We start from the raw sequence: 14,406 nt of genomic DNA, 5'->3' as shown, positions 1-14,406 counted from the left end.
AACTCTGAAAGTTCTGGAAGAGCGCACAGGGAGCACACTTCAGGATACACACCCAGGTAAGGGCTTTCTGAATAGACGTCCAGTTGCCCAGGAAACGGGACCAACAATCCACAAGTGGGACTCAGGAAATTAAAAGGCTGTGCTGCAAAGGGAACGTCATCAACTGAAGAGGCGGTCTAGAAAATGGGAAAAGCTTTGCCAGCTGTACACCAACCGAGGATTAGTGCCTAGAATATACAAGGAACTAAATTCTAAACAAGAAAACAAACCACCCAATTAAACAGTGGGCTGTGGAACTGAACAGACAGTCCTCAGAAAAAGAATTACAAATGGCTAAAAAATATTTTTTTAAACTGTTCACCATCCTTAGCCATGGAGGTGGGGGTTCAAATTAAAAGTACTTGGAGATTTCATCTGACCACAAGCAGAATGGTCAGGATTAAGAAAACAAAAGACTACAAATGCTGCTGGGGAGGCAGGGAACAGGGAACCCTGGTGTGCTGTTGGAGGGAGTGCAAAGCAGTGCAGTTGCTATGGAAACTGGTGTGACAGTGCCTCAAAAAAAGAAAAAAAGAAAAGAAATCAACCTAGCATGTGCAGTACCTGTTACACAATGGATTTTCACTCACTTATAAAGAAAAATGAGATTGTGAGATCTGCAGGTAAGTGGATGGAACTGGAAGACAGCATACTGACAAGGTAACTCAGACTCAGATTAAAAAAAAAAGATCACATGCTCCCACTCATATCTGGCTCTCAGCATTAAACCTGTAGAAGCCAGGAAACTAGAAAAGGGCTATTGGCGGGGTGAGGTTAAGACAGATCTTAAAGGAGTGGGGCAGCCAAGGACGAGATGAAGGGGAAGGGGACTCATGAGGAGAGGGCTTGGGCGGAGAGGGGGATGAGAAGGTAGGACAAAGGAGAGAACGGCAAAGCATGAAGTAACACCTGGGAGGTTTGAAAAGCTACATGGAAATGTACTATTTTAAAAGATAGACAGACAGACAGACAGATAAATGATAGGTATTGTTAAGAGTTTAGCTGGAGCCTTTTCGCCAAGATGGCGCCGAAAGCGAAGAAGGAAGCTCCTGTCCCTCCCAAAGCCGAAGCTAAAGCAAAGGCCTTGAAAGCTAAGAAGGCAGTGCTGAAAGGTGTCCACAGCTACAAGAAGAAGAAGATCCGCACGTCACCCACCCTCCGGTGGCCCAAGACCCTGCGGCTCCGGAGGCAGCCCAAACACCCTCAAAAGAGCACCCCCAGGAGAAACGAGCTTGACCACTATGCCATCATCAAATTCCCCCTGAGCACCGAGTCAGCCGGGAAGAAGATAGAGGACAACAACACACACGTGTTCACTGTGGACGTCAAGGCTAACAAGCACCAGATCAAACAGGCCGTGAAAAAACTCTACGACATTGATGTGGCCAGTCAACACCCTGATAAGGCCTGACAGAGAGAAGAAGGCGTATGTTCGACTGGCTCCTGATTAGGATGCTCTGGATGTTGCCAACAAGATTGGGATCATCTAAACTGAGTCCAGCTGGCTAATTCTAAATACACACTTTTTCACCATTTAAAAAAAAAAAAAAGAGTTTAACTGGAGTTACTCTACACACAGAAACAAAAGACAGAGCTTGCCAAACAAATGACCAACACTTGGTGAGGGAGTGAGTTACTTCTCCTCAACTTAATGGTCAGGGGTGTCCCAGAGAGTCCCAAAACAATACAAGCTATCATCATTGTTCCTGGTTAGCCACCAGAATCTGATGTTAAGACCTGACTGAGAAGACACTGTATACTCTGGTCACTGCACAGGAAGAAATCAGGTTTGTACTGACCAGGAAGTTTCCATCCTGCTGGCTAGTGCTAGATGGGGCTATGTAGGCTACAGGGCAGCAAAGTCATTAATAGTCTTGGCCGCTATGCACCTGTGAGCTACAATAATGAGCCAAGTGGCAAGACATTCCCATGGCTGCAAGAGTGACAGGAATGCTATGGGAGTTATTTAACACTCTCTGATTAAATCATAACTCCACAGGAGGAAATATGGCTGGCATAGTAAACCTGGCCAAGAACCCATGGCTGGAGAGCTCACAGGCCACAGAGTGAACCTACCACTACTAGTCTGCTGAATAAACATGCCATCAAACTGCCTTCTAAGTCTCTATCGCTATACCACCAAGATTAATGCAGCATTCAGTCCTTGTCTTAGTCACTGTGAAGACACACCATGACCAAGGCAACAACCCTTATGAAAGAACGTAGTTAACTGGAAGCTGGCTTACAGTTTCAGAGGCTTAGCTCCTTACCAGCCTGATCCACAGGATGACAGACACTGGGGCTGATGTGGATTTTGAAACCTCAGAGCCCACTACTACTGACACACTTCTTCCAACAAGGTTACATCTACTCCAACGAGGCCACACCTCCTAATCTTTCTGATTCTTAAATAGTGCTACTCTGTGATTACTAAGCATCCAAATATATGAGCCTGGAGGGGTCATTCTTATTCAAACCATCCCAGTCCTCATCGGCTTCTATACACCGTGGATGATAGTTAAGGCAGAAACCCACAACTGGTCTGAGTACAGAAAGTATGTGTCAATGGATTGCTCAGCCACAAATGGGACGTCTACGTTACACCTACACACACCAAGGATTAAGCGCCATCACAGAAGAGGAGGGGTGGGAAGCGTGTAAGGGCCAGAAGTCAAGGAGGACCGGGGCAAAACAGTGACGTCTGGACGTGACAGACCCACGTCTCTCACAGAACTCGCAGCAGCTGTGTTTGCTTGTACAATTTCAAGCTGGTCCACTTCTATCAGGGAGCAGGGAAGGCCTTACAAATCCCCAGCCCTGGGGAGCTACTCCCAACTGACAGCTTCAGGGGAGGGACAGTCAGCTCTCCTTAGGGCTTTGGTCCTTAGCAGGCGGACCATGCCTCCAGTGATGGCCCCACACCCACGAGTAGATGGTACTCATATACATATTGGACTCGATGGGTGATTTTTTTTAAAAGGATGGGAAGTTACGGACTTGGGGAGTTAGAGTGGATCTGGGAGGGACTTAGGGAGAGGAGTGGAGACAAATAAGTGGATATAATCAAAATATACTATAAAATGTTTAAAGAATTAACTAAATATTATATTTTAAAATGATTCTTAGGAAAAAAAAATAATAGTCCAAAGTCAGCTATTTAGCTAACCACTGTAAAATTCAGAAAATAAATAAAATTATACTCAAACTAAGTACAGAGAAAATAATCAATGAACTGTAAAATAAGGAGTACAACATCGAAGTCAGTTTCTGTGCCAGGGAGATGCTTGCCACCAAGCCTGATGACTCACCTGGGCTAGATCTCTGCAGCCAACATGGTGGAAGGAGAGACCTGATGTCACAAAGCTGCCCTCTGACCTCTACATGCCCATCATGGCAGGAAGGTATGTGCATACATGCACACAATTAATTGATTAATTAATATAAAAAAGTTGGCTTGTAAAATTATTAATAAACCTTTAGGAAACTCCAATCAGCGTCCTAGGAATAAGAGATGGCTACAGGCACGCACACACAGTCCCAATTCAAAGTCCAGATCGTCCCTAAATTCAAAATCCTCCTGCCTCAGCTTAAGAAAATGCCATCAACCCTGACTTCAACAATCTACATGGCAAAAAGAAAAAAAAAAAAAAAATGGACTGAGCTTTTCTCCTGCAGGCAGGACAGGTCACCTTTAAAGAAGGAAAAAGTCACCTGTCACCATGACAAAGATTAATAATACAACAGCCAGGAAGACACCTAAGACCTGTCAGGAAAACAAGAAAACAAGCCTTTTTCTAACCGAATGCTGATGAGATCAGATAAACATGCGCGGAGCCACGTGAACTGCCTCGCACAGACATTTCTCTACGTGTGCTCTTCACTTATCTACATGGCGACAGGCTGGAGCCCCTGGTAAGCAATCATTCAAGCTAGCAAGAGATTCAATATTCCTCTATGCTCCTTTCAAGTGTACAAACACATTCTACCAAAATGAAAGGCAGTTATGTTAAGCTGTCAGCTTATTACATAATTACCCATTTAAACTGCTACCTAGGAAAACTTTTAAGCTCTCCAGAGGTTTTAATATAGCACCGGAACAGAGAAAATACCTGACAAAGGCTCAGTAAATAACCAGAACCTGTTCATCCGCCATGAAGTATGGGTCAGGTAAAACCATGGTACTGTAACAAAATGCAAACCGACTCGAGCATGCACAGCACCAATTATGAAAGATTTTTAATAACACAGAAGACATCAGTGATGTTATGCTTAAGTCAGGTGTGGTAGCTGGAGTGTCCCCACAGGCTCGTGCATTTGAACACTTGGTCCTCAGATGATGGCTCTTTGGGGATGCTGTGGAAGTTCTAGGATGGGGAGCCTTGTGGGGAAAAAATAGAGTTCATAGCCTTGCCCCACTCCCAGCTGCCTCTCCGTTTCCTGGGCAGAGCTGACATGTAACCCCTCAGCTTGCTGCTCCTGTCTCCATGCTAGGCACTGTGCTGAAGACCTTGTATACATCATTATCTCCTCCCACTGTCTCTAAAACTTTGTCAGAAGTACAGTTCATTGCCTCGGCTACAGCAAGGCTTGGGAAGGCCAACGCCAATCCTGGTCTATGAAGGAAGGAAGTGAAGTGTGAAAATCCGCCGCCCCCCACCCCCACCAGCCACAACCTCTTGCCTCTAATGTGCGCAGCTCCCTCCCTTCTTTCCAACTACCCTGTACGCCACTGGCAGTCAATCAATGCGGAGCATGTCTGAGACAGGTTACTCACCAGGTCCTGGGGATCCTGGCGAAGAGCACACTACCCTGCCGCCTCTGTCTCCTCACGTACCTGCTGGAGTCTCACTTGTTTAGGACACAATTTGAGGACAGGCAGTGTGAAATTAATCGGCCCTTCTCTGGGTTAAAAACACTGTGAAATGAGGTAAGATCAAAGGTGAGTATGGTCCCTGTCCCGAGAAAACCCACAACCTTGTGAGGAAACCAGATGGGCTGCGAGGAAATGGTGAGAGCTAACGAGGGCTGGGCTGGCTACCGCAGGAGCAGTGTGCAAACCACGCAGCACGCTTTGAGAATCAAAGACTGCCAAGAAACATGTGGTGTCCGAGGGAAGGCTGGGAACATATGAAATTAGGCTGAACCATGAATGTCTTTGCAACGGCACTGGACAGGTGAGGGGCTGTTGCCGCAGCCTCTAGAGAGCATGCGCGGCTCACAGGTCAAGGAGATGGCTCCAGCTTCATTGTGAACAACGACTAGAAGGAGCAGATAACAGAATACAAGATGGCAGCTGAGGTTAAGAAGCCACTGCTCTGGTCCAAGTAACAAGGCTGAAGGTCTGACCCAGGGCTATGACCACAAAACAGGAAAGAGGCATGGCAGTGGACAGAAGCTGAAGGTCATCAGAGTGACCATAACACATCAAGAAAGGATGCAAGAGAACAAGACAAGGTGACTCCAAGGTGTTTAAGCTTCCAAGAACAGAAAAATGATATGACACCTTTGATGAAAACCAGAAACATGGGATGAAAAGGTAAGACGCTGGGAGCCAGACAGCCTTCAGCTGGAAACTGAACCCTCAAAGGTCACAAACCACCATCTAACTCCTCAAACATGAGCAAATTTTTTGTTTTAAATCACAAAGAATATTTTGAGCAGACCAGGAGCTCCACTCTTAAACCTCCACCATAAATCTTCAAAGATGTTTTTAATTTATGCCTCCATTGACCTTTTCTGTAATTACCGCTTTTAATAAGTTTTTTTCATAACAAATAATTGTTTTGATGCATAACTCATTTCGTGATGTGCCTTGAATCAAAACTTCTCTTGCAGCTGCTTGGTTTTCTTCCTCAAGGTGACACAGGTGAACTAAAAGTGATAGCCCTGAGCCACACCCTGGAGGGCCCTCACCATCTGAAGGCCATTTTGATTTTAAGACAAGGAAGCCACAAGCTGCAACAGACTGTCCATGGTACACACTTCCCAGGTAGCCTCAGTTGTGCCACTCTGTTCTCCTGCCCCCAGGGCTCACCTGCAAACGTATGGCTTCTGAAAGGTCGGTGCCCTAGCAACACGCACTCTCTCCGCTCTGACCTGTGGTGGTACTGTGATGAGAGCAAAGGTGACACATGATCGCCCTCTCCATGCTGTCAACTTTTTACAGGGTTGGTCTACCAATTCCAAACTCATCGGAGCCTACAAAGACACCATCCTCAGAGCTGTAGCTTCAGATTATACATACAAATTCACAAGTGCCTGGATTTTTGTGGCCTCTGTAGTGCCACTAAAACCTCCCTGAAGATGGATAAAATAAGACTGAAATGTTCGGACAGCCCCTGGATAACAATGGGTAGGGAGGAACGGCCACATAGGCAAGTGTGAGCACTGGCCGCTGGCCAAGTTCACTCATTAGCTGTGGGACACTTTTCCATTAGCCTTGTGTGCAGACCGGCATTTCTGTGGCATGCACCTTAGGGCTGCTGGAGGACAAGTGGCCCAAGGCTGGCACATGAGTTCCGTTGCAGTCTGTAGCCCAGCACAGATGCTCTGGAAGTCCTGGCAGGAACAGGGAGGCACCTGGGAACTGAGGACACGTCTCCCCCACTGGAGAAGGCTGTCCATACAAACAGCCAGGAAATGAACCCTGAGCTTTCTAAAGGCAATAGTCTCTGTGTGCTTTTTCCAGCTTGAGTCGATACCTGCTACTTAGAAATCAATAAACACTATTAATTTTAAGTGCCTTTGATCCCTTTTTAAAATAATATCCAAACGAGCCTGAGCTGATACCTCCTTTCTCTCGGCGATCACTGAAACAGCAGAGCAGCAACAGCTGAAGGCCCATGAGCCAAGCCGACTGCACTCTGCCAGCCGGGCTTAGGTGTGTGTGAAGCCGGCGAACGCGGGCACTGGTCAGCAGAGATGCTGGGACGTACAAGACACTCTTGTGCTGCATGAACTCCATGTCTACGCCACTGCCACTCAAACCCAGCAACAAAACAGTGTGTGACACCCTAACCTACACTAACCTCTTTTGGGGGGACGAAAATCAGTTTGCTGGCTAGAGACTGGCAGCCCAGGAATGGATGGGATGGCATAGGCTGGGGCAGCAAGGGGTGAATCTTTATGAGGCCTAGCCCCCAGAAGTGCTGAGATAAACATTTTAAAAGAAAAGAATGAATAAATTAATAAGATATATTTTAAAAAGAAGATAAGGTGGCAGTCTGGGGAGATGGCTCAGTTGATAGAGTGCTTGTCGCACAAGCATAAGGATCTGTATGCAATCTCCAACATCCATGTAAAAAGCAGGGGGAAGTGGTGTGCACGTGTCATCTCGGGGCTAGGGAGGCAGAGATAAGCAGACCCCTTCGGGGCTCACTGGCCAGCAGATCAAGACTAATTGGCTGGAGAGACGGCTCAGCGGCTAAGAACAAGCGCTGCTCCTTCAGGAGGACCCAAGTTTCATTCCAAGCATCCATATCAGGTACCTCACAACCACTGCAACTCCAGGGGACCCAAGCCCACTTCTGGCCTCTACATACCCACTCAGAGACACGAGTACATATAATTTTTTTTTTTTTAATTTTTTCAAAAGACTAATTGGCAAGCCTCAAGTGCCAGTGAGAGCCTCTACCTCAGAAAATTCAAGGTGGATAGTTCCTGAGGAGTGACGCCCAAGGCTGACCTCAGACTTCCACAAGCATACATGTACACACATGTGCATTTGGACATGTGCACGTGAACACGCATACACACACACTAAAAAAAGAAAAAGAAAATCAGTCAGTTAGAGATTTAAAGATGAGAGTCAGGAAGAGCTAAAAATAAAGGCGCACCACCTGTTCCCACCTGTGAAAATCCTGCCCAGACAGCAGCTCTGTGGTGACACCCTTAGCTGGGTGGGTCTTTGAGCTGGAGAACCATGTGCCATTGTGGGGGTGACCAAAACCTGTCATGGGTCAGTACATGGCCACCATTGTTTCCGAAGCACTGAGCGCAGCCCATCTACATTGCTCTGAAAAACTTCCAGCTAGCCTCACACTGACTTTTGAATTCTACGGTCTGAATCCAGGCTTGGGAGTGCAGAGAAATGCAATAGGCAGAAGAGCCAGGGAAAAGTCACCTGCCAGCTGCAAAGACCACTGCCCACGCATTCTGCTGTGGAGATCAAGGTTCCTTCCTCGTATTTGTTAGGATTCTACTGATGTGATAAAAAAAAAAAACCATGACCAAAGGTAATTTGGGGAGGAAGGGGTGATTTTACATCATGAAGAGAAAGAAGAAGAACCTGGAGGTGGGAACTGATGTGGAGACTGGAGAGTGACGCTTACTGGCTTGCTCCACATGGGTTGCTCAATCTGCCACAAGGATGGCACTGTCCACAGTGGGCTGGGCCTACCCACATAAAGCATTGATCAAGACAATGCCCCTCAGAACTGCCTACAGACCAACTGAGGCATTTTCTCAGCTGAGGCTCCCTCTTCCCAGATGACTCTAGCTTGTGTCAAGTTGACAAAAGGAGGAGGAGGAGAAGGAAGAAAAGGAGGAGAAGGAGAAAGAAGAAAGAGAAGGAAGAGAAAAGAAGAAGGAGGAGGAGGACAAGAAGAAGAGCAAGAAGAAAAACAAGAACAAGAACAAGAACAAGAACAAGAAGAAGAACAAGAACAAGAAGAAGAAGAAGAAGAAGAAGAAGAAGAAAAGAAAAGAAGAAAAGAAAGAAGAAGAAGAAGAAGAAGAAGAAGAAGAAGAAGAAGAAGAAGAAGAAGAAGAAGAAACACCACCTAACCAGGACAATGTGCATCTCTACACACTCAACATCTCTCTTAGATCACTCACTGACTCCATGAGCAACATAGAAGGCTATCAGAACAGGGAGCCAGAAGGTTCTGTAGTCTGAGAGCAGCACACATTGTCACACTCTCCTGGAGGTCAGAAACAGACCTGACCAATAGTGCCTTCTTCCCGCTCTCCCTTTGCTCACAGACCAGACCAGGCCTGTGTACTCTCTCTAGCCCTCATAGCTAAATAATGACAAGACAAATATTAACCCTCACATTCTGATGAGGAAACAACGCCAGAAAAAAAGGAGGGAAACTGATTTAACAAGCATTTATTTCCTGAGCCTAGATGAGCCACACTGGGCTGCCTGGGGATCCCAGGCATCTGGAGTTTTTACACAGAGTTCAGACCCGGAGAATCATTACTGATATGTAATGAGGCAATGCCCATTACCTCTTCTATTTCCCTTTCTGTAACTGCTAGGCAGGGTAATTCTCTGTTAGAAAGGAAGTATCCTAGAAGAATGTTCCAGGTGAGAAGAGGCCACCCCTCTCCACCACCACCCCACCCTCTACCCCTCTAGTTCCCCTACCTCCCCAAACCCCCTCTGGACTATAGGAAGCCTGGAGACAGGCACAGGCACACAGGTTCACGGGAGCTAGAGGTAGAGTGGCAGCTGTTCCAGTTGACTTGGGTAGGCCTGAGAATGTTCCAGAACATGTAGCACCTGTGTGTGATTTCTGTACCACAGGAACCCTCAACTTCATCTTGCTGTTATTTTTGAGCCGGAGATTACCTTAAACTATGCCTATGTCATGGAGACCTTGGGATGCCTAAGTGCCCTTGATTGTTCTAGACTCAGAGCTGAAGGGACTGAGGTAAGGGATCTAGTGCTCTGTACACCAGTGGACCTGTATACTGCATCATGGGACGGTGCTAGATGCTGCCAAGCACACACCTTGGCCGCCCCAATCCCAGAGAGCCTTACCCCTTGCAGAAGGCACAGGAAGGCCTTTAGGCACCACCCTCGAATAGTCTATTTTAGTTCACCTAGAACTTGTCAATTTATTATTCCCTGTCACTGGTAAATCCACTAAAACATTAGAGATTTTTGACATCCTAGTAGTTTTTCTTCATCTCAGTATTTTGCACTCCGGTTTCCCCACTAAGAATGTACTTTATTAGAAGATACCTATTATGTTTTACTGCATGACATTTATCTCTTCAACACAGAAATCACAGGAAGTCCGTGCCTCCCACCACCTCATTTCCGCAGGGTTTTGTTCAGTTCTTTCTGCCTGTTTCTGAACAAACAAAAGGGAGCTCATCAATTGCAATAGAAACAAATTAAAGCCTTTGACTGAAGAACTCCCACCAGGATTCTACACAACTGAACAATTCATATGTGCATCTCCCTTTCTCCCCTACCCAGGTAAAAATCGAAATATAGCAAATTAAAACTTTCAAATAATCCATGTACATTTTGCATGGAGAAAATGTGAAGGTGGGGAGCACATGCTGGGAAAACACACACACACACACACACACACAGTGATAACAGTTTAAACTTGTCCCTTGTTTCCAGCTACAGTTCACACTGCAGATTGCCAGATGGAGCTAAGGGCAGATGCTCCTGTGAGAAGTCAGAACTGGACCACATCACAGCATGTGGAGGAGCATCAATCCACACCCCTGCTTGGAAACTTCAGGACACCACCCACGGGAGGCTTACAGATACTCTGGTCACATTATTCTATCCCAAACTCGGATACGGAAATGTTGTAAAACAATAGTTTCCTGCTTCAAAACTACAAAAAAAATTTTTAAAAAGGGACCATAAATTAAAATACCCAGAATCCTAAGAGATTAAGAGAAAGCTCCTCTGAGCCTAGGCATGTAGAGGTGGGAGGCTGGCATAAGATTCTCCAGGGACCCAGGTTTTACCATGTAGCTCCACATCCCCCAGGAGCACCAGACTGTGCTCTGCAGTTCAAAGGGGAGGATGGTCACCAATGTGCTTCCCTGTAACCCATTTGCATCCACGGTTACAGATTTGCCAAGGAGAAACCAAACTAAAAGCTGTGTGCTTAAAAAATAAATAAATAAAAATAAAAAATAAAAAATTAAAGCATCAAATATGCTAGAGAGGGAGCAAAATGCTTTCTCTTTGTGGAGATTTATCTCCTGCTTCCAGACTTGAGAGTCATAGCAGAAATTAAAATCTTCATCGCTGTGTCCACTTAGCTTAGCTGGAGTGACACCTCCCAGGATGCTCTGCAGGGGCTGACTCCACAGCATGTGCTATGTGACACAGTGAGGGAAAACACACTGACACTGAGGAGGGGACAGATTTTCCTGCACTGTTCCTCTGGGGACTCAGTCTTTTTCCTAAGAGACCCAGCTGGCTCACAGAATCCAGCAGTCTAGGCCAAGGCCAGCCAGGCTTCACCAGGACCCCAGACAGCCAGGCCAGTCTTCGTGGGGACGCCTGTCGTGAATCCCAGTAATATGTAGCTATATCAGTGGCTTTGACTTCTCCACCAACACTGTAGGATGAGGAGGGCCTTTCTTTTCCCAAGTAGTTCAGACCCGTGTCCTGGCACTCAGCCTTGCTGGCCCTGACCAACCTGACTCCTAACTTATCAGGAAGTAATTGTGGGATCAGCCATCAAGGATATCTTCCAAACTGCCTTTCTGGAAGAAAAGGAAGGATATGCTAAGAAATCTCAGAAAGACAGAGGAGAAGGAAGACACGGTACCTAGGAGTCCTCAACACTGAGCATGTGCACCCACACGTGCAAGGCAAGTTAAGAGCTGTCATGGGTCTGCAAAGGAAGAAGGAAGAAAAACTTGGCTCAGTCAACAAACAAAACCAGGGCCAGGGTAAGTCAAGAGCAATAAGTTCCAAGCTACTGCTAATTCATATGTGTGGACTAGAAGCTAAGCCTCCTTCGGAAAAAATCATTTCTCAAGGCTCCAACACTAGAGTTACATTTCAATCCCGCTAAGGAGACATAGCCTAACATGGTCAACATAGATTTTTGTGAAGTTGCAGCTTCAGGCTAGAACACAATAAACTCTGGGGAGACGGCCTAACCCTTCTGAGCTCTTCCCAGCTGTCCGGGTCTATTGTGTGCAGGCAGGTGACACACAGATCCTTAGCATGCAGGAGTCTTTCTTACTTCGGCATATTTACTAGGTCAGAGCTGAGGGCTGGCTCTGTCCTGGAGAACTGGGCAGCTACATCTCACCTGTACAACAGGCAAGATGCTGTTCTCAACCAGACCCATCAAAGTCTCTGTGAAAACCAAATGAGGTCCAAACAGGACCATTTAAAAGGGCTTACATGGAAGAGGTTCAACTTCAGACACTGAAAAAAATAAGCAACCTTAGAATAACCCCCCCAAAAAAAAAATACAAATTAAACTGTAAGGCACTCAGAGCTAACAGATTGGGGTACTGTCGCCAGAATGTAATCAGAACACTCTTATCAGAAGGCAATTTGGCAACACATCTAAAGAGCAGGCAAATGTTCATAAGTGATGACCTAATTAGCCCTCAGTGGGTAAGCCTATTTACTGCTTCAAAGCCAAAGGCAGAAATATGTCTACCATGGTGTTTATCTACAATAGCAAAGCAAGACCCTCAACCTACCCCAACTCCCAAAAGGCAAGGAAAGCAAACACCCTGGGCTGAGACAATGCTCAGCAAAGTGTGCATCACGCAAGAATTCAGACCTGGGTTCAACCTTCTGGACTCAGTTGAAAATCTGACACGGTGGTGTGCACTTACAATCCCAGCACTGGGGAGGTGGAGACAGAGGGATCTCTGGGATTATCTGGCCAGCCTGCCTAGCATAATTGGCAAGCCCCATCAAGAAATCCTGTCTCAAAAAAATTTAAAAAATTAAATCTTTAACCACTCGTGGCCTGTGTAACACAGTGTCCTAGAACAGTATTTAATAGTTCATATATGTGTCTTAAAAGAGCCTTCAACAATAGGACCTGTACTATATATCTGAGTGTTCATGCGCAAACACGGCACTTTTTCTAGAAAAATCACATGAGGAATAAGTACAGCGAACATAGGTAGGTTTAAAAGCAAATTAGTCTTAAAAGTATAAACAAGGTAAGGGGAGAAAGAGTGACAGAGAGCTGTTGAGGCAGGACTATCCACATGGTCTCTAGCACCTGAAGAAAGATGACAAGCCAGATGCCAGCAAACACACCCAGACACAGGACATGAGTGACAACCACCATTGACCAGGGTGGGTGTGTGTGTGTGTGCGCGCGCGTGCACACACAGTTCCTGTCAAGTGCAGAGGCGGCTATTAGGCCGTCAGTCCTATCCACGCTCTGTGCTATCTTGTAATTCGAGGACAAAGTCCCTGTCTCAGGAGAGGAGAAGGTCAGGCTCATCATCCTGACTAAGAAAATGGAGAGATGGGTCCACTTACTGGTCCCTTGTCCAAGCTCAGACAGCTACAAGCACTAAATGCTTCAATGTCCTGTATAAGCCACAGGGCACCAGAAGGCGATGACAAGGTTCCTGTCCTTGAGAAACACAGTATCCAACAAAACAGAACAGCTTCTGAGGAAAAGGCACCTGCGGGAAACACACAACACAGACTGAATGGCACCTGACACCATGCACAGGAAGCAAACAAAGAGAGGCGGGAACCCCATCCATTGGGCACTGCTGAAAGACCCACAGGGGAAGACAGGGCATGGGGAGTCCTGAGGCATAGGGGAGGTGCCTAACCTGCTGTAGAGGCAAACTATGTTCTGCCAAGGAAAACAGCTCAAGATCCAGAAAGTGGCAGGTGAGGTGTCCTAGCTGCACAAAGGAAGGAAGCCATGTGACCACCACCTGGGGGCACCAGACTATGAAAGATGTGAGGATCCAGGACAGAGAACAGGGTCCTGACCAAGGCCATGGGGCAGAGGCAGGGGCAGGATGACAGATTCCAGCCTACTTTGGTCCTGTCTTCTTTAGAGTTGTTGGGTCAAAATCCCAGGGGAGTAGGGGTGGTCAGTGGGGTGGGGAGTGAGTACAGAACCAGGAAAGAAGAGACCCAGGCTGTGCCATCCCACTTAGAGGCTTGGGCATTCTGAGAGGTCACCCTGTCTCTCAATGTCACAAAAGTTCCCAGCAGTGAGCTATTCAGCTCCCAGGGTGCCCGACTACTGAGACACCTGACAAAAGCAAATGACTCAAAAAGGAAGTCAATGGGGACTGCCATGTGCTGAGAGGCTCCTTGTTGTCTATGGAAGCCTGCTGCAACAGCAAGTCACTTGGTCACACAAGTCCCACAGAGAAAACTACACCAATCCACACTGACAGAGATACAGTGGGGAGCACTCTCAAGCAAAGGGCTAAAGGGACTGGGAGAGGAAGCACGCCTAACAGACAGCATGGATGGCACCATGGATCAATCAACACTTCAGTACATTAAATGGTGGTTTAGTGGATTTCCTAGAACTCGCAGGCTACCCTGGCCAGGAAGTAGGTAGCCTGCCTGCAGAGCTTCACCTGGCCCTCCCCAAGGCTCATCTCCAGCTCGGCAGCAGACCACCTGGCTCCTCTCTG

At 46.7% G+C, this 14,406-nt stretch overlaps 1 protein-coding gene and 1 pseudogene across 2 annotated transcripts in view; one reads left to right on the top strand and one right to left on the bottom strand.

Moving 5' to 3' along the window:
- Positions 1-14,406, bottom strand: part of Trappc9 (trafficking protein particle complex subunit 9) — a 456,412-nt gene that overhangs the window by 375,782 nt on the left and 66,224 nt on the right. The gene's annotated exons all lie outside the window — the stretch shown is intronic.
- On the top strand, positions 1,054-1,529 carry LOC127201175 (60S ribosomal protein L23a-like; annotated as a pseudogene).

The sequence above is a fragment of the Acomys russatus genome, chromosome 17 (genome assembly GCF_903995435.1).
Source record: "Acomys russatus chromosome 17, mAcoRus1.1, whole genome shotgun sequence".
NCBI lineage: Eukaryota > Metazoa > Chordata > Mammalia > Rodentia > Muridae > Acomys > Acomys russatus.
This window is presented reverse-complemented; position numbering and strand designations above follow the sequence as displayed.